A 25717-nucleotide genomic window follows, 5' to 3' on the forward strand; every position below is an offset into this window, starting at 1 on the left:
GTGACATAATGAGGCTTAAAAAAAAGAGAGATAGAGACAAAGGACTAGTCCAGAATATGTAGGGAAGAGTAAAGAATTGGTCTATTCTCCCTTTTAGGTTGATATAGCACAAGTCATGAAGGAAGTATTGGAGACAATGTACAGAGATTCAGCATCTAAAAAGGGAAATCAGATTTAGTACCGGGCAGTGGGCAGGGCTGGGGAAAAGTCTGTGTTTGTTCCTCCACGTTGTGGCTTGGACCTTTGCTGCTTTTCCAACTCTGGCTCCTACTTGAATGTTTATTACGTAACTAAATGAAATATTACTTTTACGATATCCAGACAGATCTCAAAATGCATGGGTGACTACAGGTAAAGGGTTTTTGTTTTTCTTTTTGATGGTGTTGAAGATGTGCAAAATTTTGCCTTAGCTATGGAAAGGAAGAAGACAATTGAAATTTTCAATGCTATGGTTTTTTAAAAAATATTTTTATTTATTTTAATAAATATTTCCCGACTATATATAAAAATTAACATTCATTTAAAATTTTTTTGAATTCTAGATTCTCTCTGCCACTCTTCAACTCCTTCTTGAAAAGACATGCAATTTGATATTGCTTATACATGTGAAATCATGCAAAACATATCCCCATGTTAGCCATGTTGCAAAACAAAACAGACAAAAAAAAAATCCAAGAAAAGCAAAGAAAGTTTAAAAGAAGCAAGCTTGAATATGCACTAAGGATTAACCAGTTCTCTCTCTGGAGGTGAATAGCATTTTTCTTCATGTATCCTTTGGAATTGTCTTGGATCATTTTGTCACAGGAGCCAAGTCTTTCACAGTTAATTATCCTTACAATATTTTACTGTGTACATTGTTCTCTTGGTCCTGCTCACTTCATTTTGCATGAGTTCATATGAGTCTTCCCAGGTTTTTCTGAAACCATCCTGTTTATTATTTCTTATAGTGTAATAGTATTTAATGATATACCACACAATCATATACCACAACTTGTTCAATCATTCCCTAAGTGAAGGGCATCCCCTTGATTTCCAATTCTTAGCCAGACTAAAATTTTCTTTTTTTGATCTCTATGGGATACAGACCCATTAGTAGGATTGCTGGGTTAAAGTGTATGCACAGTTGTTTTTTTTTTTTTTTAAGCAATCGGGGTTAAGTAACTTGCTCAAGTTACATGGCCAGTTATTTCTGGGTGTGGTGCTAAGTATCTGAACCCTGATTCGATCCCCAGGTCATCCTGACTCTGGGGTTGGTGCTCTTACTCACTGTGCTACCTTGCCTCCTCTATGCACAGTTTTATATAGCCCTTTGGGAATAGTTCCACATTATTCTCCAGAATGTTTGGACTACTTCGCAACTCCACTAATAGTGCATTAGTATATCAATTTTCCCATATCCTCTTCAAAATTTCTCATTTTCCTTTTCTGTCATGTTAGCCATTCTGATAGGTGAGAGGTAGTACTTCAGAATTGTTTTAATTTGCATGTCTTTAATTAGTAGTGATTAAGAGCATTTTATAAGATGATTAATAACTTTGATTTCTTCTTACTGTTCATATGCTTTAATCATTTATCAACTGGAAAATGACTTTTATAAATTTGACATGGATCCCTATATTTTTGAAAGATGAGACCCTTATCAGAGAAATTTGCTAGTTTTTTCCCCCTAATGTTCTGTTTTCCTTTTAAGTTTTGCTGCATTAGTTTACCCTGAAAAGTTTGGATCTTTGGGTTTATCAAATTCTAGATTACTATGTACGTTTGCTATTATGTATTGTATGCCTAATCTATCTCCACTGGTCCATCTCTCTATTTCTTAGTACCAGATTGTTTTGATGAATGCCACTTGGTAAATCTGGTAATACTAGACTACCTCCCTTTACATTTTTTTAATCGATTCCCTTGATAGTCTTGACGTTTTGTTCATCCAGATGAATTTTGTTCTATTTTCTCGCTCTACAAAATAATTCTTTGGTAGTTTGATTATTGTGACACTGAATAAGTACACTAGCTTAGAATAGTCATTTTATTATATTGACTCAACATAACCAAGAGCAATTAATATTCCTCTGGTTTGTTTAGATCTGCCTTTATGTAAAAAGTATTTTGCCTCTTATTGACTTTAATAATTATTATATTATGGTCTAAAAAAGATGCATTTAATATTTCTGTCTTTCTGCATTTGGTTGTGAGGTATTTATGCCCTACTAAATGGTTAATTTTTCTAAGGGTGGCCATACAACAGAGAAAAATCCATGCCCTTTTCTATTCCCATTAAATTTTCACCAGAGAACTATCATACCTAATTCTTCTAAGATTCTATTCACCCCCTTAACTTCTTTCTCATATATTAATAAAATAGAAAAAGAGAATTAATGAACTAAATATTCAATCAAAATGATAATGCAAATTAGAATATAATTGAGTATTATAACCCTCCCCCAAAAAGAACAAAAGAGGAAATCTTGAAAACTGGAGGAGAAATAGATGAATTGGACATTTAAAAGCAAAACTACAGAACTGACAAACAAAATTAAAAGCTGGTTCTTTAAAAAGACTAGCAATATTAATTATTCTTTAGACAACTTGATTTAAAAAACAGGAAAATCAGATAAAAATAAAAACTGCTCAAGGGGAAATCACAACAAAATAGAAGAAATAAGAATTATAAACCCTATTTTACAGAGTTTTAGATCAAGAAACACATGAAAACACAAAAGAAATAAAATATTCCCTCCCAAACATAGAAGATAGAGATCATTATTTGATAAGAATTACTGGAAAAACTGGAAACTTATCTGGCAAAAATTAGGGGTAGACCAACATCTTATATCATATAACAATGAACTTAACATTTATTCATCATATGAAAATTTAGATTTATACCATAACAAAATTAGAAGACAAACAAATCATGTATCTTTCACAGTTATGGGTAGTATATATTCTTCAACAATGAATAGAAATGATTACTAAAGGTAAAATAAATTCTAATACATTAAATTTTAAAATCTTTGCCTAAACAAAATAAGTTCAACTAAGAAGGGGAATGGTCAACTGAGAAAAAATTTGTATTAAATATCTCATAGTGGCCTAATATCCATGATATATAGATGACTAACAAAAAATATGGAAGGCCAAACACCATTTCCAGTCAAAGGAAATGAACAAACAACACTGAAGCTGTTAATGCAACTTTCTCTTAGCTGGCCTCCCTAACTATTAGACAATAATTAAAAACTTATAGCAACCATATGAAAGAATGTCCCAAATCACGAATAATAATTATATATTATTGATTTAAAAAACAGGAAAATCAGATAAAAAATATGTGTATATATATCAAAACAACCCAGGTGCCTCACCTCATATGCAGAAAATTAACAAAGTTTTTTTTTTTAAGTTGGAAATAGTAATTACTGGAAGACTGTTAGAAGGCTATGAATACTAATACATTCTTGGAGGTATGAAAACAATTTAGAATTACACAGTGTAACTGAAATGTATGAATACTTTGAGTCAGATATGCCATTACAAAGCATATATGCCAAGGAGGACAATGAAAAAAAAAGGCCCTAGATACACTGTAATATTTTAAAGTAGCACTTTTTGTGATAGCAAAGAACTGGGGAAACATTGATGAATATCTAATTGGTTTCCTTTATCATAAGAGATCACTCTCTGGGACAGGATGAACTAAGTATATGGTGGAAATGCAGGTAATACAAGAATAAAAGATATTGGTTAAAAGTTACTTTTTAAAAAACTTCAATATGCTGCATGGAATATAAAATTATACGATATCATCCATTTAGTTGACAATATAAATAGAACACCTCATAAGGACTAAAGTACATGCTGCAGAGGCAAAGTTGTAAGAGTTCTTGAAATGGGAAAGTAGTTTGTAAAAGCTTCTTGGAGGAGTGAAACTTGAATTGGACCTGGAAGGATGGTTGACATCTGAACATGTAGGGCATTTTAAGGAGAGAAAAAAAAAGGAATAGATAGTACACAGAGATGAGAATGAGTACCACCTACGTGGGGTTAGTGAGAAAGTAAGCTTGCCTGGGCCAGTAGTCCTTATTCTGGATGAGCAGAACATAAGATTGGATAGGTAGAAATGTTCTGAGGGAACCAGTTTCAACCAGTCCATAAGCTAAATCCTGAGAGGAACATTAGGGAATGACAATGTTTTTTATTAAGTAACTTCATTACGTCTACAGTTTTGAGTTTGTAAGTAATTTTCACATGAAAGAATCGATCTGGTTGTTTTAGACTTTGAGGGCTCTTCCCATTTCACCTCACTGTCTTTCTATTTCTTTTAAGTCTCTGCCATATGCCATATCTCTTGTGGGTGTTGTGAATTGCTGAACATAGTAGAGTGGGGGAATATTAGCTTTTAGACCAGGAATCATAAAATGCAGATATCAACAAGGCAAGAATTTTGCATTTAACACCAAGTTCTAAGAGTATACATTTCCTATAATCAAGGCTCCCAAGTCTGACATTCACATCCACTCTTCACTACAGAAAAACAACAAACAACACAATTACCTTGGTAATTGTCTGATTTATTTACCCCAATGGGTACAATGATTTTTTTTTGTACACACTTCTGCATTTATGATGCCTATCACCAAAGGCATTATAGATTCCTCAAAAGAACTATAGCAAAAGAGAGATTAGTGGAATAAGTGTCTCCTTTGTCTTGATTTCTCTGGAGCCATGGAATATTGAATAGTCAGGGGAATGGGCTAAACTTGAAGGGAGAATCAAGCTTGTGGATCAAGGATTTGTATGAGGTTTGGGTGAAGAAGAATATCTTTTCAGAGAGACAGGACAATAGCTCGAAGGCGTAACAGGGTCAAGGAAAGGTTTTTTAGGATGAGGAGACCTGAGCATGTAGACACTTAATAAATGTGTATTGTTAAATTGAATGAGCTCTCTAGGGAAATGTCCTGGGTCTTGTGCCTTCCACAACGAAGCTTCTCTTATTCTTCACAGCTGTACTCAATGAGACCTTTTATTTTTGTTTAAAAGATGTTCAAAAAAGCAGTCCAATGAAAAGCTATTTTTTACATTTTGGGGTCTGGATAGAACTTTGAAATATATATATAACTGAAAAAGGGAGTAAAGAATAATGACGGACTTTTGCCTAATCTGAATTAGCAAAGTGTAGTTTTTCTGCTTGGCACAAAGGTGACACTTTGGTCATTATTCAGAACTGTGCCTTCCATGTAGTAAGTGCTTAATATGTTTGTTGAATTGAAATAAATAGTTTAGCACAGTCTTCATTACCACTGTGGTGAGGGTGGAACAGGTCTTATAAAAATGAAAGTCTTAATGAAAGTATTTCAGTGCTATCAAACTTATGCCCAAAGGAACTGAATATTGTATAACATATTTCACCTCACAATTGTCTCAGATATTATGCCAAATATTTTTTGCAAAAAAAGGGTGTGACCATTATGTGAAACTTCTAAAAAAATTTGTACCACTATTAATAAAAATAATTTACTAAACTGCCTTTGGTGCAAGATTAGTATACATAGTCATGAATATATGTTAAAATTGAATACTGACAATGCAAGGGTGCTGAGAATTCTAGGCTCATGGCTTGCAATGCACAATAGATAAATACATATCCTTATGCCATTGGTGAATACACTGGTGTTCTAGTTACCTTTTAAGTGGTATGATGAACAGAATTATACCATGTGACAATCATGTGATGAAAGGTTATAAGCCAATTTTTTGGACTAAAAAAACAGGGTGCAAGAATTATACAGTGAAATATGTATGTAAAGCATAGTCTTCAATATACATTAGTCCTTGAATGATCATCTGGAGTTTTAGTGCATACTTCAAACAGATAAGATTTTTGGAAATTAATTGATCAACTTAGATTCTTCTTTATTGTTGTCATGGTTAAATGGAATTATGGTGTTAATGTATTCTTTGGTATGTAAACTAATGATGTAAGTCTTGTACCCAACATTTGTATAGTTGCTGCCTAGAATTAGTTATGTGGTATAGTAGAAAGAATGTTTGACCTGAAATCAGAAAGGCTTGATTTCAAATCCAACCTTAGACCTTCTACTAGCTGTGTGATACAGTATAAGTAACTTAACTTTCCTTGGTCTTAGTTTCCTCATCTATAAAATGGGGATAAAAAGAGCATCTGTCTTAAAGAATTGTGAGTATCAAATAAGACATTTTAAAGTACTTTGCAAATGTTAAATGCTATATAAATACTAGCTATTATTTTCAGTTTTTCCTTGTATCCCTAACTCGTTATGTCAAACTTTAATTTCTGCATCTATAAAAGGTATGAAATGTATACTTTACCCTTACAGAAATGCAATGAATAATAATGAATTAGCTAGTTGTGGTAGAATACTTAGGAATACTTATAATTAAATTAGTAAATAAAAAACAAAATGCAAATGCCATTTTATATCGACATGTTTTCTTTTATGGTTTTTTCAAAGATCGACTTAGATCTTAGTCATTCCTTCTTCTCTCCATTAGTACTCCATTCATTGTTATTTTGTTTTATTCCTCATCTCTACCATGACGACACAGATTCTATATGAAAAAAATGTCATTAAACTTCTTTGCCTCTAGGAAATGAATATATCAATTCACAGACCTGTGTTTCAAATCAGCCTACCTCTTAAGCAGCCACCCCTTCTGCATACAGAGGTGGTTTGACAGAGGAATAAAAGTGTTGGCTGACTTGGAATGTGATAATCTCGTAAAGTCTTTTTCAGCTAAGAAGAATATGATCCATCAGGGAAATCGGAATCCTTTCTAACAGACAGTAGCGACCCAAGTTATTGGTCGTTATTATACAACACCTCAGTAATGTTAGCATGAATTACTGCTCAGTTAACATTGTTTACCACCTAATTATGGTGAAGCACCATCATCCATCAATGACAGCTCTGTAAATGACTCAAGACACCATGGTATTTGCAACCGAAACAACAAGGTCATCGAAAGTTTAATTAGCTGCTATTCATTACAAAACCAAGTAGAACCTTGTTCAAAAGAGAAAATTCTACTTTTCAAACATAACATGTAGAAAATGGAAGGCAGGCTCACATTTCAACCATCTTGATGATAAAAGCTCTGAGTGATAGGAAGGAATCCTTGTTTATCATGGTCTTAAAATTTAGAAATGGGCAATGAGTAGTGGGATCAATTAAATATAAATTAACTATGTACTATTCTAAGGAGGGATAAGTCAATGTAAGTTAATTCCAGGGGGAAAAAATAGGCTTTCTTCCTACATATATTACTTGTCTAAACAAAGTGCTTTTGAGTGTGAAGTAGGACACTATATGTCTCAATACTTTTATAACTTTCTTGTAAATGAATAGTAAATGGTATGGACTTGGTATTCAATATTGCTAATATGAAGTGGGCATCCTGATCTTAGAGTAGAGAGGCAACATGTGGATATGTATAGATATCCCTAGTTATCCTACTTCTTTTGATCAGATTTGTAGTTAACTTTTCTGAATATTGGACTTTTCTTCTTGGAATTTGGAGAGATAAAGAATGGACTAATCAATTGGATTAGTAATAGGTTTTACAGAGGTCAAACTGCAAAACCTCTACCAAGGTCAAGAAACTGATGATTAATTTGAATCAAAACAATAATTTCTATATTTTATTATTAATAAGATTAATTAAGAATAATTTCTATAGACGAAGTGCTGCCTGATATAGCTTTTTCAAAAGATTGATTATAATGGATCATTTTGCTATTCTATTATTTTGGCTTTATATGTTTTTCCTTAAAATTCAATGACTGTGGGATATAGAAACAATTTCTACCAAAATAAACATTATATCTTTCCTTTTACCTTTGTTCATTTAAGTGGTTTTAAGTTAATTTTTGTTTGGCATTGTGTAAGCATATTTTACTTTTTTTTTTACAGTACCTGTAATTTCATTGGTGTAGGGACATCCCAGTGTGGAAACTGCCTTCTCTGATGCAGATGGACAACTAATAGCCTTAAAAATTTGCCTATGAAACTGAGAAGTTGAGTGACTTACTCATAATCATGAAGCTGCTATGAACAATGCAGGCCTGGAAGGCATGTTTTCCTAACTCCAAGGTCAGCCTCCAATCCCCTTTAGCACACTGCTTTGCCATAGTATCCTTCTTACCTTCCATCCATGCCTGTGAGCTCATGATACATTACAGAACTCCTGCTTGACAATCACCTTCTAATGATGCAAATTGAAAACACCTGGAATTCATGGTCTTCCTTAGAGAATTACTGAGGGGTAAAGTGTTTCAACCAAGGTTTCTTGGTTCCATCCAATCATGTCACTAATGAAGACATTGATGCACAGAGAAGTTCAATGGCTTGCCAAGGTTCACATAACTTGTAAATATCTAAGGTGGGTTTCACATCTTGACTTTTCCTCACCCCAAGTCCAAAATGCTAAAGATGATACCACTTTGCTTACAGAATACCACAAAACTGTTTGTTTCTCAAGTCTATTTTCTTTCTCTTTGTTTCTTATTCCAGGATGTAAAGCCAGTTCTTGAATTTAGTAATCTATTTTTAAAATAGTCATCTATTGTAAAAAGTAATGTTTTTAGAAAGAAATTTGGGCACATTTTCAAACATCAGTTATTAATACTAAAGGGCCAAATAAAATAGAAATGAAGCATTCATTTAGGAGTTTCAGGAAAAAACCTACCTCTTGCAAAAAAAATATAACTACAATAAAAAAGGGTTTCTATATCTTACATGTACGTGTATCTGTACTTATCAAACTTGTTTGTTTTCTTAATCCCAACTCACCAAATTGCTTAATTTTTCACATATCGTTGTCTGCAGAAATGCTCACTGGTTCTTTAAAGATTCTCAATATACTACTTGAGCTGTAAACTCTTGAACTGTGAGTTTAAAGGCCTTTTATACTTGGTAGAACATAACACCATAGGCACTAAGTGCTCAAATAAATGCTTTTGATGGTAATTAGGGGCTTGGTTATGCTCTTCTGTAGTGTATAAGGAGGCAGAGTAAGAGACATTCTGGGATTTCAATTACATCAATGCATGGCTACCTGGGGAAACAGACCAAAGATGGCCCCTTAGTGCCAATCTCTGTGTAAAACAAGGAAGATATTGATGGTGACTAACCATATGAAGTTATTGGGAATAGTATTACATTTTATACAGGTTTAGGATACAAGCAATGTTTTCAAGCAGCTGAATCAGACAAGTTGCATGATCCCTTACCTTTGATCAGTGGGGTAGAGTGGAATCAAAGGACCTGGGTTTTAATACTGGCTCTGTCATTTTTGCCAGTGTGATTTTGGACAAGTCTCTTGCTCCTTGATCCTTAGATCTTATCAGGAAATTGTGTATCTTGAACTAGATTACTTGTGACATAATTTCTAGTGCTTAATCCATGCTCTTTATCAAGTTTAATCTTCAGTGGAATAAGGTGAGTAAAATACTTTGCCTTTAGAAAATATGATCTATGCCTACTTGAGAAAATGACTGAAATTGAAGTTGTTAATATTTCTCATTAAAAATAGTCAACAATGTAACTGAAGGAACTGAAATTTATGAGATAGTTTGTTAATATGACAGAAAGCTGACCTCAGAACCAGAAGATCTGAGTTCAAGTCCCCTTCCTAAAATACCATATTTGTCTATTTGAGCTGGGGAAAGTCATTTAAACTCTTAGTTCTATAGGCAACTCTCAAAAACTAAGTTGTAGAGGAACTACTGACCTGCTTTAGTACAGATTTCCTTGGACTTCCCTACATCAGTGAGTACAATCCCTATCCCCATTCCCCCCAATATATTATGTTCATTAGGTCACATGATATTAAGTGGTATCACTGGAATTCAGGCCCTTGGCTCCATTTCCAGTGTTCTCCATTGTATCTCACTATCTTCCTAATGGAAGTACTCTAATCCAGTGACAGGGAACCTGCAGTCTCAAGGTCACATGTGAGCCTCTAAGTTTTCAAGTGTGGCCCTTAGACTGAATCCAAACTTCACAGAACAGAATCTTTGTTTGGATTCAGTCAAAGGTCTTCACTTGAGGATATAGAAGACCACACATGACCTCTGGCTACAGATTCTTCATCCCTGCGCTAATCTAAATAGATTTCTATTCACTTTTGTTGTTCAGTCGTTTTAACTGTGTCTGACTCTGTAGCACCTTTTAGGATTTTCTTGGCAAAAATACAGGAATGGTTAGCCATTTCCTTCTCCAGTTTATTTTACAGATGAGGAAACTGTGGCAAACAGGGTTAAGTCACTTGCCTAGGGCTGCACAAGTAAAAAGTGTCTGAGGCCAGACTTGAACTCAGGAAGATGAGACTTCCTGATTCTAGGCCCAGCACTCTTTCTACTGTGTCATTTATCTGCCCTGTATTCTATTCACTACACAGTGAATATAGCATGTTCATTCCTATTGGTTTTATTTCCTCATTCTTTACCCCAAGTCAAGAAAATTATCCCTCCTCCTCTTTGCTCCTCCAAAATAATTTTATTTTTTAAGACCCAGCTAAAGTTCTACCTTCTCCAAACTTTCCCTGATCTCTCTAGTCCATTATAATCTATCACCATATCCCCTTCTCCCTTACTCCAGTCCTTATCCCTAACCTGATCTAACAGAAACGATCAGTGCTGTTATCATGACTGTGCTTTTCAAATTAAAGCACAGCAAAAAAAATTACTCTATGTCCTGTTGCTTGTTTAAGATCCTCAGAGTTCTAAACATAGAATTACAGCAGTGAATGCAGTCCATTCATTCTGAAATCTTATATCACTCCTTTAAATTGCAAGCCATATCAGAATTTTCCAGCTGAAAATGCCTCAGTGAATGCCATCCAAGACTTTGATCTATATATTATTGCCATTTCCAAATGAACTACTAGATTTTGGTTCAAAATTGTAGTTCAAAAAATCTATATTATGAAGTTATTGGAGACCACAAAGAAAGATCCCAGGGTAATTTAATGTTAGCAAAAGATTCTTAGAATCTAGAATGAAAAGGAAATTTTAAAAGCCATGTAGTTCAACTTTCTCCTTTTACAAATGAATCAGCTGAGGTCCAGAGAAGTTAAAGAATTTTCCTAAGATCATACATGAAATAAGTATTTGAACCAGAATTTGCACCCAGGTTTTTTTTACTCCAAATCTGGCCCATATTCATTGTGCTGCCTGCTAGTACAATTCCAAAATATAGTGAATCTCTTCCCTGAAGCAGAGAGGAGACCATAGAAGCAAAACTTAGGTGGATCTGGGTAAGAAGTAAAAGTAGTAGGTCTTCCCTGCAAACTGGTCCCTGTTTGTAAGAAGTCAGAATGATGATGACGATGGTTTAGCTTATCTCTTCTATTCCTCCACTTACATCCCAATACAAGCCATCATTGGGTTTTTGGAGGTATTTTAGATCATGAAGCCTGTGCCAATGGAGCCTCTAGGCTGACAGACTTTGTCATAGTAGAAGATGACATGGTACTCTTTCTTGTAAAGGCTTTATTATATCCAATTATGACTTAAATCTTACTCCTCCTCTCACATCCTCCTGGATCTTGTTCTATAGGTTATCCTCATGTATTTTCTCCATCTGTCTCTTCCTCTACCTAAAAAAAATGTTCTTAAGCCTCATTTATATTCAAAAATCTTCCATTTAACCCTGCCATTTTATTTAATTATTGGCCTGTCTTTATTGGGTCTTACTTTTTTTATACTTTAAAAAATACTTTTAGATCTGTGATTTTATTTGTATATATACAAATATAGGAACTCCTAGTAAGTAAATTCCATCCTTCAATGAAAATTGGCGGTTGTTCTATAACTTAGAGTCTTAGAAAATTGACTCAGGTACTAAGAAATTAAATGACTTGCCAAGGGTCACATAACCAATGTGAGCAGAGGTAAGTCTTCCTGCTTCTGAAGTCAGATTTCTGACCATTATTATACCTTTGTTGGCTTTCTTTTTAAGCCTTACCTAGGTTTTATTTTATTTTATATACTGCCTCTTGTTTTTATGTCATAGTCATTTCACAATATTCTTTGCCCTGCCACCCCCTCCCACTGTCCCATCCCACAAACCTTCGTTTTTAACAAAGACAGTTAAACAAAATCAATAAGGACTTGTTAAAGAGGGTGAACAACATTTTGCACTCATGATCCCTCACTTCTGCAACCAAAGGAGGGAGAGACATTTCCTCATCTTTCTCTAGGACCAAGATTGGTTATTGTAGTTGCAGAAATTTGGGCTTCATTTGAGTGTTCTCTTCATTTACATTCATTTTACAATGCAATCTTGTGTGTAGTTATTGTTTTTTTTTTTTTTAAATCTCCTTTGTTTATTCAACTAACTGAATTAAACCTGGTCTTCCTGTGTGACTAAATTCCTTATCATCATCATTTCTCATTGCATGATATTCCATTATTTTAATGTATTTTAGTTTATTCAGCCATTTCTTCATCAATGGAGATTCACTTTGTTTCTTTATTTCTTCTAAATGTCTCAAGAGTGGTCCACATCACTTCCTTTACCTCTTTACTATTCATTCATTCCTCAACCCATTCAAAGCAATATGGCTTCAGTCTCCAATACTCAACTAAAAACCTTCTCTCCAAGGTTTCTAATAAACTCTTAGTTGTCTTATACTATAATTCACATCCAAGCAGTATTTTAAGATTTACTAAAAATTCTCTGTGATGTAGGAAGTATACTTATATAATTATAGAATTTCTGTTTAGAAACAGACCCTACTTCCATATAGTCTAACCTAAAACAGAATCCTTTCTTCAACACATCAGGCAAATGATTAAACACTTTTTGCTTGAATATTTCTGGGAATAGAAAGGACCTTACTACCTCTCAAGTTAGTTCATCCCAGTTTTGGAAAATTAATCATTAGGATTTTTTTTTTCTTATATCTAACCTAAATTTGTCTTGGCAACTTCTACCCATTACTCCCAATTCTGCTCTCAGGGACCAATGAGAACAAACTTAGTCCTTGTTTTACAAGATAGTCCTTCAAATACTGTATCTCCTGAATTTTCACTTCTCTCTGCTTACCATTTCCAATTCTTCATCTATTCCTAAAACACGGACTTAAGACCCTTCACCATCATTGTTAGTCTCTTTGGAAACTTCATCTTATCACCTTCCCTCCTAAGACATGGTATCTAGAATAGAATAAAATAATCTATATGTTATCTGATCAGTACAGAAAGATGATCCCCTCTTCATTCTTAGAAATATATATGTGTGCAGAACACATATGCATAGTACATATATACTATGCACATACACATATATGTATGTCCAAACCCATATTCGCCCAACCTCGGAGCACCCAGGGAACAGCTGGGGGATTTGCCAGAGCCTGGAGCCTCAGGTTCCCAGAATGCACAGCACCGGATACGAGGGGGGAGGGGAGAGACTTCGAACATTGGGCCTAGTCTGTGCGGGGCTTTGATTGGTTGGAGGAGAATTCCCGGAAGGAGGGGCTGGCTCGGCGTTCCCGGAAGGGGAAGTCCCCACTTTCCTTGGGGCCGCAGTTCCTCGGAGTCTACGATCTCCTGCGCCCCTGTGGTGTGAGTGCGGCATGACCAGCTTTATCTAGTTGGGTGAGACTACAATATTCCCTAACTCCCTAACTTAGCCGCTGTGGGGCTCGAGGAGGAATCCATCCCCTCGTGCTGGGGGTGGTCGGAAAGCCTCTGGCTTCGGGGGTCCGAGGTCTGGGCTGAGGAAGCTCATGGCTCACTCCACCGCCTGTCACTGTCGCAGTTTGCGCCTGTACATATGCGTATGCATCTCTAAATAGCTCCATATGTGTATACACGCATTCTTATATATGCACATATCTATAGATGTTTTGATACCTAAGGTAGACTGAGGCACAGAGTTCCAAGCATTGTCGATTTATTGGGGAAGCCCGAGTTTACCAATAAATAGGATCTCAGCTTCTACAGTAGAAACCCAGTTCTGGGGTTAGCAGCTCTTTTTATAGTTTGGAGGAGTACAGAAAATCGGAAGGCTAGCATCACGGAGGGAAGAAAATATTATTGATTGGTTGGAAATTGGGAATGAGGGCTGGCAACAACCCCATCCTTCCGTCCTGTGACTGAGAAGTGGTCATTGTCTGGGTTTTTTGTACATATGCATGCAATAAGCTAACAATTAGAACTTTACAAAACTGGAATGAGCTATCTTGAGAGGTAGTTAAGTCCCCTTCCCAGAAATATTTAAGCAAAATGTAGTTAATCATTTGCCTGATATATTGAAGAAAGGATTCTGCACACACACACACACACATATGCGTGTGTGCATGCCATCCAAAATCACATTTGCCTTTTTGGCTACTGTATTATAATTGTAACTCATATTAAGTTTATAGCCCATGAAAGCCTCCTGTGTATTTTTCAAGACAAACTATCTAACCATAGTTCTTTTTTGTATTTATGAAGTAGATTTTTTGAATCTGTGGAAGATTTTAAATTTAGTAAACTTCATCTTATTAGATGTAGCTAAGCATTCTTGCCTGTCAAAATCTTTTTAGAGTCATACTATCATCTTGTGTGCTCACTATCCTTGTTAGCTTTGTAATATGATAAACATCCCATTCAGACCTTTATTCAAAAGTCATTTACCAAAAAAATGTTAAGGCACACAGGACTGAGCACAGATTCTTGAGGCACTCCACTGGAGATTTTCTTCCAAGTGGATATGAAAACAAGAAAGACCTGTCATACTTGTGATTCACCCAGTTTCAAATATTTTGAATTATACTATCATCTAGACCGAATCTGTTAATCTTTTCCACAAAAGACATTATTAAATACTTTGCTAAATTAAGGTAAACCCTATTCACAACATTCTCATGATCTGCCAACTTAATAACCCTGTCAAAAAAGAAAATGAGCTTAAGGAGACATGACATGCTCTTGATGATCAAGGTCATCATTGTATCCTTTTCTTGAGGTTCACTACGTATCCATTCAATAACACATTGGAGAATTATGCTAGTAATAGAAGTCAAGTTCAGTGATCTATATTTTAATTCCATTTTCTTCCCTTTTTGGAAAATTTGGACATTTACTGTTCTCACATCTTATGACATGTTTTCCATTGCCCGTTCTTATTGGAATCATATCATATAGATCTGAAAGAGACATTAGAGATCATTCAGTCCAATGCTCTTATTTTACAGATAGACCAAAGAAGTTAAGTGACTTGGCAAAGATATTGATAATAAGTTACAGATTTTGGATTTGCACTCATGTCCTCTAACAAAATACCTGGCAGTGTGCTTTCTACTTCACTAAGGCTAATTCCCTGAAACTCATGTTATCTGGTTTATATCTTTCAATAAAATAAAAACGCTAATTTAATTCACAAGAGTGGTGGCAAGAAGAAGTCTATGCATATGTGTATATGTAATGCATAATATATCATAAGAAGTACATGATTAGAGTGTGGACTTTTGGGATGTAATCTAATGTTTTCTCCCATTATAACAGGCTTTTCACCCTAATAGTATGATAAATCACTGTAGTAATATTTTGTAGTACCTAAAATGTTTGCAACTCTCTTCTGCAATATACTAATGATAGTAAGAATGTCCTTGGGTGAAAAATCTCATTTCATAGAGCCAAGTATACATAGCCATTGCTATTTCGTATAGCCTGGCTCGAGATAAAGAAAGAGAAAAACACGAAGAATAGTTTGACATTTATGATTTATGTTCCTCACAACCATCACAATTGAAATCCCATTCACGTTCCTTTGTATCACTTCATGTTACTATCAACATTTTCATCTATGAAAGAAAGAAAATCCAAGAATGTCTCCATTTAATGTTAGCAAAAAATTCAGTGATATCTCTTCTTTACTGCCTTAATTCCTCTCAAAATTTTTATTACGAATATTTTTACAAAATTATAAAAGCATTTGTTCTTTATCTTGCTGATCATACCAATAAAGTTTCTGGTGGCAGAGACAATGTATCATTATTCTTTGTATAGCTTATAAATCCTAGCATACGTCTTGCCTGAGTAGTCACCCAGTAAATGTGTTAATCTTTTTAATAATTTAGATAAGCCAAACTAATAACTAGTATTATGTAGTACTTTAAGGTGTATAAAATACATGTGCTAGAACATTTTATCTCAACAAATCTATAAGGTAGGTGTTCCTACCCTCTTTTACAAATGAAGAGACTGAGGCTTACAGCATCTAAGTGACTTCCCAGGGACACATAGCTAGTAAATATGAGTCATGATTTGAACTCAGGTCGTTCTGATTCTAAGTCCAACACTCTGTCTCATTGCATTGTTACCTATCATTATAAAAAAAAATATGGTGTCTGATACGGCCTATCTATACAAGCACAGTCATGTAGCAATAACAGAACTTTATTTCGTGGGGTTCATTACAATGAACAATCTACAATAAATAACCTAAAAGAACTCACATCTTCCTTTTTTCATAGAGAAAATGTCATAGTATGTGTTGCTTCCCTAGAACTCAATTATTTTCAGAGCATATACATTCAGTTTGTCTGATTATTTATTATAACTTTCTTTATTCTTCTATTGTTTAGCCTTGGAGAGAGAAAATTTGGCTTCAATCCCACCTCTATCATCTGTCTAACCTTAAGCAAGTCACAATCTATAGCAACCTCTTTTCCTTCATCTGTATGTACAAATGATGATGTTTATGAGGGTCTCCACCCCATCAGTGAGTTGGGGGAGGGGCATCTACCCCAAGCATGTGAAGACTTCCTTTGGTGGAATGCGTGAAGGAGAGCAATTTGTTCTAACAGTCATGTAGGTGACTGAAGCAGACGCTGTGGAGTGCTTAGAGCTTGGTCAGACATCAAAGACGCCAAGGTCGTCCACTGCATCTGGGCCATCTCCAGTCATCTTGACAGTTGTCTCACCACTGGACTTCAATGACTATGGAAGAGAGAGTGAGGCTGATGACTTTGTGCAACTCTGCCTCACTTAAGTCCAATTCACCCACGAGTCAAGACATTGGTCCTTTTTGAAAATGAAGGACAAACAACAACAATGTACATTGGATGATCTTTATGGTCCTTTCTATCTAAAAATCATGTGGCTCATGGTTAGCACTTCATACCTTTTATGTGTCAAAGGATACAGTGAAAGGGAAGGAGAAAAGAAGATTAAACAAACTGAGACCCAAGCTCAGAACTACTGATAAACATTGAAAACTGACTAGAATGTTTACATGTCAATTCACAGGAGTTTGAGAAGATAGAGAAGTTGCCTTGTTCTCTCTCACTCCCAATGGCATGGGATACCGAAAGGTAGAATTTGAGGATGGGAGAAATCCCTTCCACCCCAGAAGGAAGGAAATGTTACCCAGATAAACTGGAAGGCTTAGATGAAAGAAGGAAAAGTGTCGCATGACTAAATAGCTCAGTTCTTCATGAGGATAGAGACAGGGACTCAGGGCAGAGATTTTGAACATAAATACTGATTATGTCATTTGTTGAGGATTTTTTAATTGAAATCACATATTCTCTATTATTTAGGACTAACCATGCAAGACAGTTTTAATTAGATTTCTGGAAAAGAAATAATGGTATCTGGTTGAGGGACTTATGTCCCCAAGGCCAATGCTAGAGAGCCTTCCTGAGATAGGTAGAAGGGAACAAAACTGATTCTGGTTTACCTGTGTGCTACAACATCTGAGTGTTCCCATTGACAAAGATAGAAGGCAATTGTCACAGAGCTCTATGTTCATATAGCCATCAACTCTGTTTACAAAGAGCTACCCCAACATGGTCATTTGCATATCATTTACATTTCCATTGCTATACCTGTCAATCAGTACCAGCAGTGAGCAAATCAGTTGTACACAGGGGAGTTTAGGCGAAAGAAGAAACTAACAAACTTCTGCTAAAGTGGATGAAATCCATACTAACCAGAAACCAACAAATTCTGAAATCACTGGGTTTGGGTGATTCCGAAATAGAAGATCTTGAGTGACTTTAGCTACTGCTGAATTATACCATCTTAATTTTCAACTCTAAACAATTTGGAGACTATTGTGTGATTACACTAATATTTTCTTTTTGTCTTTTTCTTTTTTGGTCAATTTGGGGGAAAGATCATCTACCAAACAACAGAAGAGTGTGATTTAATATTTCTTAGACATCATTTAAACCCTGGTAATATTTTCTTGTATGTGAAATTAATCGTTTAAGTATAGGTAGATTACCTTCCAATTCATGATCAGACAGAGATGCTTAGAAAAAGGGATATATAGGTAGGACTAGAAACATGAAATTCTCTGATATGCTCATTTTTAGGTGGCCACTGGCACTCTTAGGCCAGAGAGCCTGGAATATTAGCTGGAAATTTTCTTTTCAGACAGCATTTCTATGGTGTTCTCTTGCTGCTTATAATTCAACTTGGAAGATATAAACCCTCCATGAATCATGACACAAAGAAAACACAGATTGTTTAATAATGAAGATTCAAGAACTGATGTTTCTTTGGGGGGCAATATGCAGTTATTGTGTCTTCAGAACCCCTGGATTGAGGAGATGCTTAGTAATCGTTAGCATGATGATCTCTGGGTATTTGCTGCCCACATGTGTGGGGCTCTACATTAGGCCTCATAGACAACCCAGCAGTCTTGGCTGGCAAAGCATATTTTCCAGCAGGTAAACCATGTTACAGAGGTTAAAATGTTTCTCTCTAGAAGAGTTTCCATACAACGCAGAGGGATGCCGTAAAAATTAAAATTTTGAATATACCGTAATGAAGGGGAACACAATTGACAACCCCTCCTAGACCTAGTTGTAAAGTTGCAATCTTGTCACCATCCCTTGAAGCCGCATTCCCTTTCCCATCAGCTTGGGACATTGTTCAAATCTGTGACAACACCAATTTCAGCAGAAGGGAAATGGTGTAATCAACGCCTTCATTTTAAACAGAAGACCTTTCTTTGTTAAAAGTTGTACACAAAAGAGATGTTGTATAGAAGTAAGGACTAAGCAGAAAACATTGTAGCAATTTGCTGAACATGGAGGCTTATTGAGGTTGCAGTCCTGAATAATACACACTAGCTTTACTCGTGCTCTTTAGTCTGTGCAGAGAAGCTATGAATCATTCATGGTCTCCCAGCTGAGAAGGGCTTCAAAGGGGATGGTTCTGATTGGATGTCCTGTGTGAATTGCCATGCTGCAGAATCCCCTATACCCCTAGCACTGGAGGGTTGAGGAAGCACTTTCATCTGGGCCTCCAAAGTGTTTAGGGTCACAGTTCACCAGGAGATAACGATGTAGACGTACATTCAGAATTAGCTGCAGAGATACCTGTGTAGTGCGGTGTGGGAAAGTGAGCCAGTTAGATCCCCAGTGGATGCTGTGAATCAATTACTGTATTCTGAATACAAGGTTGGCTGCAGGGGATAAACAGATGTCAGAGAATTTTTCCCTAATAAGACCCTAGTAATAGAAGAGCACTGTCAGCTTCATTTTGCATTAAAAATCTCATTTCCTCTTTATATGACCAATTTTATTAGGCCCCTAAACAAAGATATTTTGTGTAACTGTTAGCAGTGTGATGTGAATGGTGACACTTAAATTTGTTATTTTCAAATTTTTGTCACAAAAACAAGTGGCATGAAATCAGGCCATCTGAAGTCATAAGGAAGGTGGTCTAATCAAAAAGACTTTCAGTAAGTTTCTTCATATGCTGGTAAGGGATGACTGATTTTCATGTTTGATTACAAATACCAAAAAGATTTTAAAGAATACAACCCTCTAATGCAAAAGATGAAGACCATTTCTGAAGATTTTATCTTGACCTTTTGGCTGGCTTGCTTGCTTCCACTTAGAATGGCACTAATGCTGTAGGACTGTAACCAGAACTTAAGCATTAGTTAAATTTTGGAGGCAATTTAAAAGATCATACAATGAAAAAGCAGCCTGGATTCTCTATATATTCATCACAAAGATTAGTCATGTGCAAAGGGAAATTGACTGTTGGATCCCTCTGCTTGACACCCTTTGGTTTCTCCAACAGAAGTAGGTATATCATTTTGAGGGCTTTGCTAATATCCAATTAACCTCTCCCTTCATCTATAAGAGAGATAACCTCCTTCAGGCTGTCAAGCAATATATTTTCTTGAGCATGGTTCAAAGTGGAATTAGTTAAGTCAGAGAATGGAACTGGTTCACATTGGTTGGCTCAGTCTTCTATTGATTTGCTGCTAAAATCCTCATCATTTTAATATTCACTGTCCAGTGGAGAAAACCTCCCTTCTGAACACTGAGCAATGAAACCACAGTAGAAGAAGTTGTATCTTTAGAAAGGGATTTTTAAAAATGCAGTGAACAGATGCTTGTTCAAATTAAAAAGAGGATCTGGAATTATATTCAGTAAATGAGCATCCAGATAAGCAGGGCATTTGGGAATAGAAAAGATGGTAAACAAGGATATGTTATAGAACCAAGTTATATATGTGTTTATATATTGAGATGATTAAACTTAGATCGAAGCCTAAACAGGTTATCTGTTTTATGCTAATATTTGCTACTTTTCTTTTGCCCCATATTTTCTGTAGCCATGTTCTTGGGGATTTGTCAGATGAAAGTCCCAAAAGTTGTGATTTTTTTCCTTAAAGTGTGAGGGTAGGAGATACCCAAAAAAGCACATATTGGCGTAGATAGATGAGATGGCAAGAAAGCAGCAGGTGGCACTCTTTGCTTGGCATCGGTGCTTATTGAACTAATACCCCATAGATGGGCATGTCATGTTACAAGTGCCAGGTTGGGATGAGATATTCAAACTAAGGTTCTGATTGTTCAAGACACCTTGGCATGTTTGAAGGGAGTAGTGGGGTCCTGGCTACATTCCAATTTGGGTAATTGCATTCTGTCTACCAGTATTCTATAATTTCAATTAAATCTGATGTTCTTCACTTCTTGGACTAACTGTTGGGTAATGAGTTGCTGGCACTATTAATCAAAGGCTGTGTTCCTACCTAGAAATGGATGAATTTTAGTCAGGGCTTGATGACTTTTATATAGAAAACAGACTATTCAAAATGGATCATTCAAAATGAATGACATTACTTACTAGCAATTGGCTCATATTAATTTCTACTGATAATGAAAGATAAATAACAAACTGTAGGGAGTGGATTATATTAATAGTGAAAGATTCATAAATGTATTGAGTAAGGAATTGGAATTATTAATGGTTAAGAATAAAAAACAGGGAAGGTATAAATCCTTAAGTGTTTGTTGTTAATAGATTAATAAATGTATTCAAATCCAGAACTCGAGGACTAAAGGAAAACATCTGAGGAGTCATATAGCAGTTACTATGACAGTCATGGTATTATGTAGGTTATGTAAAATTGGAATGTCATATGAATTTCTATGATAAGTTTTGTAAAAAATTGAGATTTTCATAAATTATTTTATGTCTAACGCATGGATTTCTATGCCTTATAAAAGCAAAATGAGATCTAGGCAATACATGAGCCTCTTTCAGGTTTCAAAGAACAGTATGAGCAACTAAACTCTGACAGAGTGATAAGACATGGGCACCAATAAAGGGTAGGGTAGGCAAAAGAGAGACAGCATCTTCTACTTACTAGAGGCCCATAAACAAGGCTACATGGTCACTTGTAGGGGATTCTGTAGAAGGAATACTTATTCACATACAGATTAGACTATGTGGGTTTTGGGTTCCCTTAGGAAATTCTGAGATCCTGTGATTTTGTAAAAGTGAGAATACCATGGAATTTGTGCAAAGGTGAAACTGAAATTAAGGCAATGATTACATGATTGCCATGGATTCTGATCTGACCCTACCATCCTATTAAGTTTAGGTAGTGTTAGCTTTACTGTAATCTAAATTTTCTGTGATTCAGGAACGGCACTATCTGATAATTAAGAGTTTTGTAAGTCAATCCATCTACAGACCACTGACAACTCCATATGGGAACAAAAATGAAATGTGTAACTTGATCTGGTTGTTAGGACAGACTGGCTTATTTGGTCTTCCTCCTAAAGAAGGTAACAATTTCTTAGGCAATAGAAAAATTCTGAACCAAATTATTTTGTTTATTCCTCCTACTGGAAGAGTAGATTGTCAACATTATTGTATGCATTGGTTAAATGTATATATTTTCAAGACTAACAACTTAATATATAAAAAATATCTCTAATAGTTTTTGAGAAATTCATAAGATAATCATAGAGGGAATAGTTTTCTATGGACTACATCATCCCATCTAACCCCTTCATTTTAGAGATGAAGAAACTGGGACCAAAGAGGACAAAGACCACATGGGTGGTGAAAGGTAGAGCCAGGATCTGAACCTAGTTTCTTACGTCAAACCCTGTGTTCTTTCCCCTAAAATAAAATTAGGGCTATCCCTTCCACTTCAAGAATCTTCAATTAGCTACTAGAATTGGTAATATTGTTTATGTGATTATTTCCCAAATGATATGGAACATGATATCTCTATACTTCAGTGTCAAACTTCATAATCCTGTGACTAACTAGACTCTCTTAAAACTAATTAGGTGGGTCTGTTATCAAGTCTATTACTGAAAGCCTTTGTAACTTGATAGGGCTGCCAGGGCTAATGTAACCTTCAAGAACTCAGGATTCCTTCCACAGATTTTAGGTGTTATTTGCCACATTTAGGTGTATAAAAACGCATAGTTGTGTGTTGAATAGAGTCAATGCAAATTACACAATAAATAAATTATTGATAGAGGAGATGATGCTTTAATCAGGAGTACAAGTGGCCACCATAGAATAGGCAATGGTGCATCTTGTTCATGGGATCTATAATAAAGTTTACTGTGCTATATATTATGTACTATATAATCTATAGACAGCATGACTTTGTAGATAGAAAACTGGCATCAGAGCCAGAAGAAGAAAGGTGGTGGAGTGGATAAATCACTAGACTTTAAGTTAGGGGATCCTGAATTCAAATGTGGCCCCAACACTTGTCACATGTGTGACTCTGAGCAAGCCACTTAACTTTTCTGTGCCTCACTTTCCTAATAAGTAAAATATGGATGATAGTAGCACCTATATGAGGATTAAAAAGATAAAATTTGTAAAGTGTTTGTGAACCTTATATTTGCTACCTGTTATCCAGGAATACTTCAGTTGTAGTTTCTTCTCTGACCTTTCAGGTTTAGGGGCAGCTATTTATAATTTAATTAAAATTAAATTAAATTTAAATCAGAATTCAAATCTGGTCTCAGTCACTGGCTATGTGATCCTGAGCAAGTCATTTAACCTCTGTTTTCCTTATCTTTAAATTGGAGATATTGATACCATCTCCCTCCCAAGACTGTTGTGAGTGTTAAATGAGATAATTATTGTAAAGCTCTTAGTATAGTGCTTAGCACATGTAAGTGTTAGTTGTCCTTATCATTATCACTATCAATTTGCTCCCCTGTAAACCTGTTGCTCCCTTTAGTAAATGGTAAGCTACTTGAGGACTCGCTTTTGAAATAGGATCTTCAGTAATAGCAAACTCTTGTTGCTGTTGTTTTTCAGTCATGTCTGACACTTCGTATCCTGCTTTGGGGGCTTTCTTGGTAAAGATGCTGAAGGGGTTTGCCATTTCTTTCTCCAGATCAATTTACAGAAGAAGAAACGGAGGTAGACAAAGCTAAGTGACTTGCCCAGAGTCACACACCAGGAAGATGAGTCTTCCCGACTTAAGGCCTGGCCCTCTTTCCACTGTGCCACTTAACTGCCCAGGTAACATCAAATTATTGGCTTATTAAAGAAGATGTCCTTGAACCCAAGAAGAGTAGTTGCTCTAATTACTAAATTATCATGTCAGTGATGAGCCTTAATGAACTATTTTAGTTTTTAAATTGCTTTAAGTACTTCCAAATTTTGTCATTTCATTATAGCACCATGATGCCTGGAAATGTACTGTACTCATTTTACATATAAGGAAATCTGCCCCCAATTTATCCTGTACATATCTTGTTCTTACGTTGTTGTTTGCACGTTATCTTCCCCACTAGACTGGGAGCTCCTTGAGAGCAGGGACTGTTTCTTGCCTTTCTTCGTCTCCCCAGTGCTTGATATAGTGCTGGCACATAGTGATCTCCAATAAATACTCGTTAGCTTGACAAACCCAGACAGGTGAGGTGAATTACACATTAGTATTCAGTGCATCATTCTGATCAGTGTAGATACTGAACTCAGTGAAAAAGCCCAATGATTTAGTGAAGGAATGTGGCTTCTACCTGGTTCTTACCTATGGGGTTATGATGTAAAATCTATACTATTAGATAGTGATGTTCATTAGGTATACTTAGAAGATATCAGTTGGAAGGTATACCTTTAAAAAAATGGCCATTTTTTTGTTTTTACATTAACTACTTTTTCTAATATAGAATATCCCAAAAGTCTTAGGGAAATTTTAATCTGTTAAAACTTAAAACTGAGCTAAGACTTTTGGAACATTCTGTAGATCCCTCTGCTACCTCCCCTCTCCCCACAAGCCAGTCCCTATAATAAAAAAGAAAAAAAAAAGTTCAAAAAACTAGCCAACACATCCACTAAGCCCACCATTATCTGAAGTATTCCATGGTCCTGTGCCCCCTCTCCCTCCATCTCTGCAAGCCAACAAGGGAGATACTTTTTCATATCTCATCTTTGGGGGCAAATGTTGGTCATTATAATTTCATAGCATTTTGTTTCACTTGCTTTGCTGATGTTATTCTTTTCATTTACATTGTCATCATTATACTTCGTTTTCCTAGTTCTGCTCACTTCACTTTGAATCAAAATATCAGAATTTGAGGGGCAGAAGCTGCCACTTTAGGACTAAAGTTCCTAAAACTCAGTGCCTTAGCTCCACCCTCTCTCTGCTTTAACACAGCTGTTTCCCATGCCTGGAGTGATCTTCATTTTCTCATCCCTGCTTCTAAGAAGTCTTAGCATCCTTCTAGACTCCACTCAAATGCCAACTTGTGTTGGAAGCCTTTCCTGAACCTCCTAGTTGTTAGTGCTATCTTCCTCTCCAAATTATCTTTTATTTACTTACCTTTTTAACAGTTGTAAATAGAACCTAAGATCCTTGAGGGCAGGGTAGGTTTGTTATTTTTTCCCCTAATATTCCCAGTGCCTAGTAAAATGCCTTGCACATAGTAGGTGATCAAAAAAAGCTTCTTGAATTTAATTGAATTAAATCAGCTTCCTTAACTCACTGCTAATATTAAAACATTATGATTCTTGGGCACTATCATGTTATATTAATTATATTATATTATATTACATTCTAATAAAAACTCCTGAATATTACCAAAGTGTATCCATTCTTGTTGCATACATTCCTGAGACTCTTACAGCAGTGTCATCTAATAGGGATTCTCTATTAGCTCCCTAGAGATGTTGGAGGAATATAAGCTAACTGCACATCACCTTGAATTCCCTTGAGATAGTTTTATTGAACTCACTAAGTCAGGCAACAAATCAACAAGCATTTATTGAATATGCGCTATCTATTAAGCACTGTGCTAACTGCCATGGGAATGCAAAAGAAATGTAAAACGTGGCTCTCCCTGTCCTCAGGGATCTTCATTTTAGTGTGGAAAACAAGTTTCATGTGAACTAATGCATGTGGAATCTCTTTCCATTAAGGTCCAACCCAATATGCCC

At 35.7% G+C, this 25717-nt stretch overlaps 1 long non-coding RNA gene across 3 annotated transcripts in view; it reads left to right on the forward strand.

Moving 5' to 3' along the window:
• LOC138141784 (uncharacterized) overlaps positions 1-25318 on the forward strand; it is a 327266-nt gene extending 301948 nt beyond the window's left edge. For 2 of the 3 annotated variants that reach the window (XR_011163258.1, XR_011163256.1), the window contains one exon: positions 543-659. This is a non-coding gene — a long non-coding RNA (uncharacterized lncRNA). Of the gene's footprint in view, positions 1-542; positions 660-23672 lie in introns of those variants that run through there. The other variant, XR_011163257.1, reaches the window with a different exon arrangement.
• The last annotated feature ends 399 nt before the right edge of the window (positions 25319-25717 follow it).

This window comes from Petaurus breviceps, unplaced genomic scaffold (genome assembly GCF_028583685.1).
Source record: "Petaurus breviceps papuanus isolate PSGF00001 unplaced genomic scaffold, PetGlider_PUasm1.0 90491, whole genome shotgun sequence".
NCBI classification, from domain to species: Eukaryota; Metazoa; Chordata; class Mammalia; order Diprotodontia; family Petauridae; genus Petaurus; species Petaurus breviceps.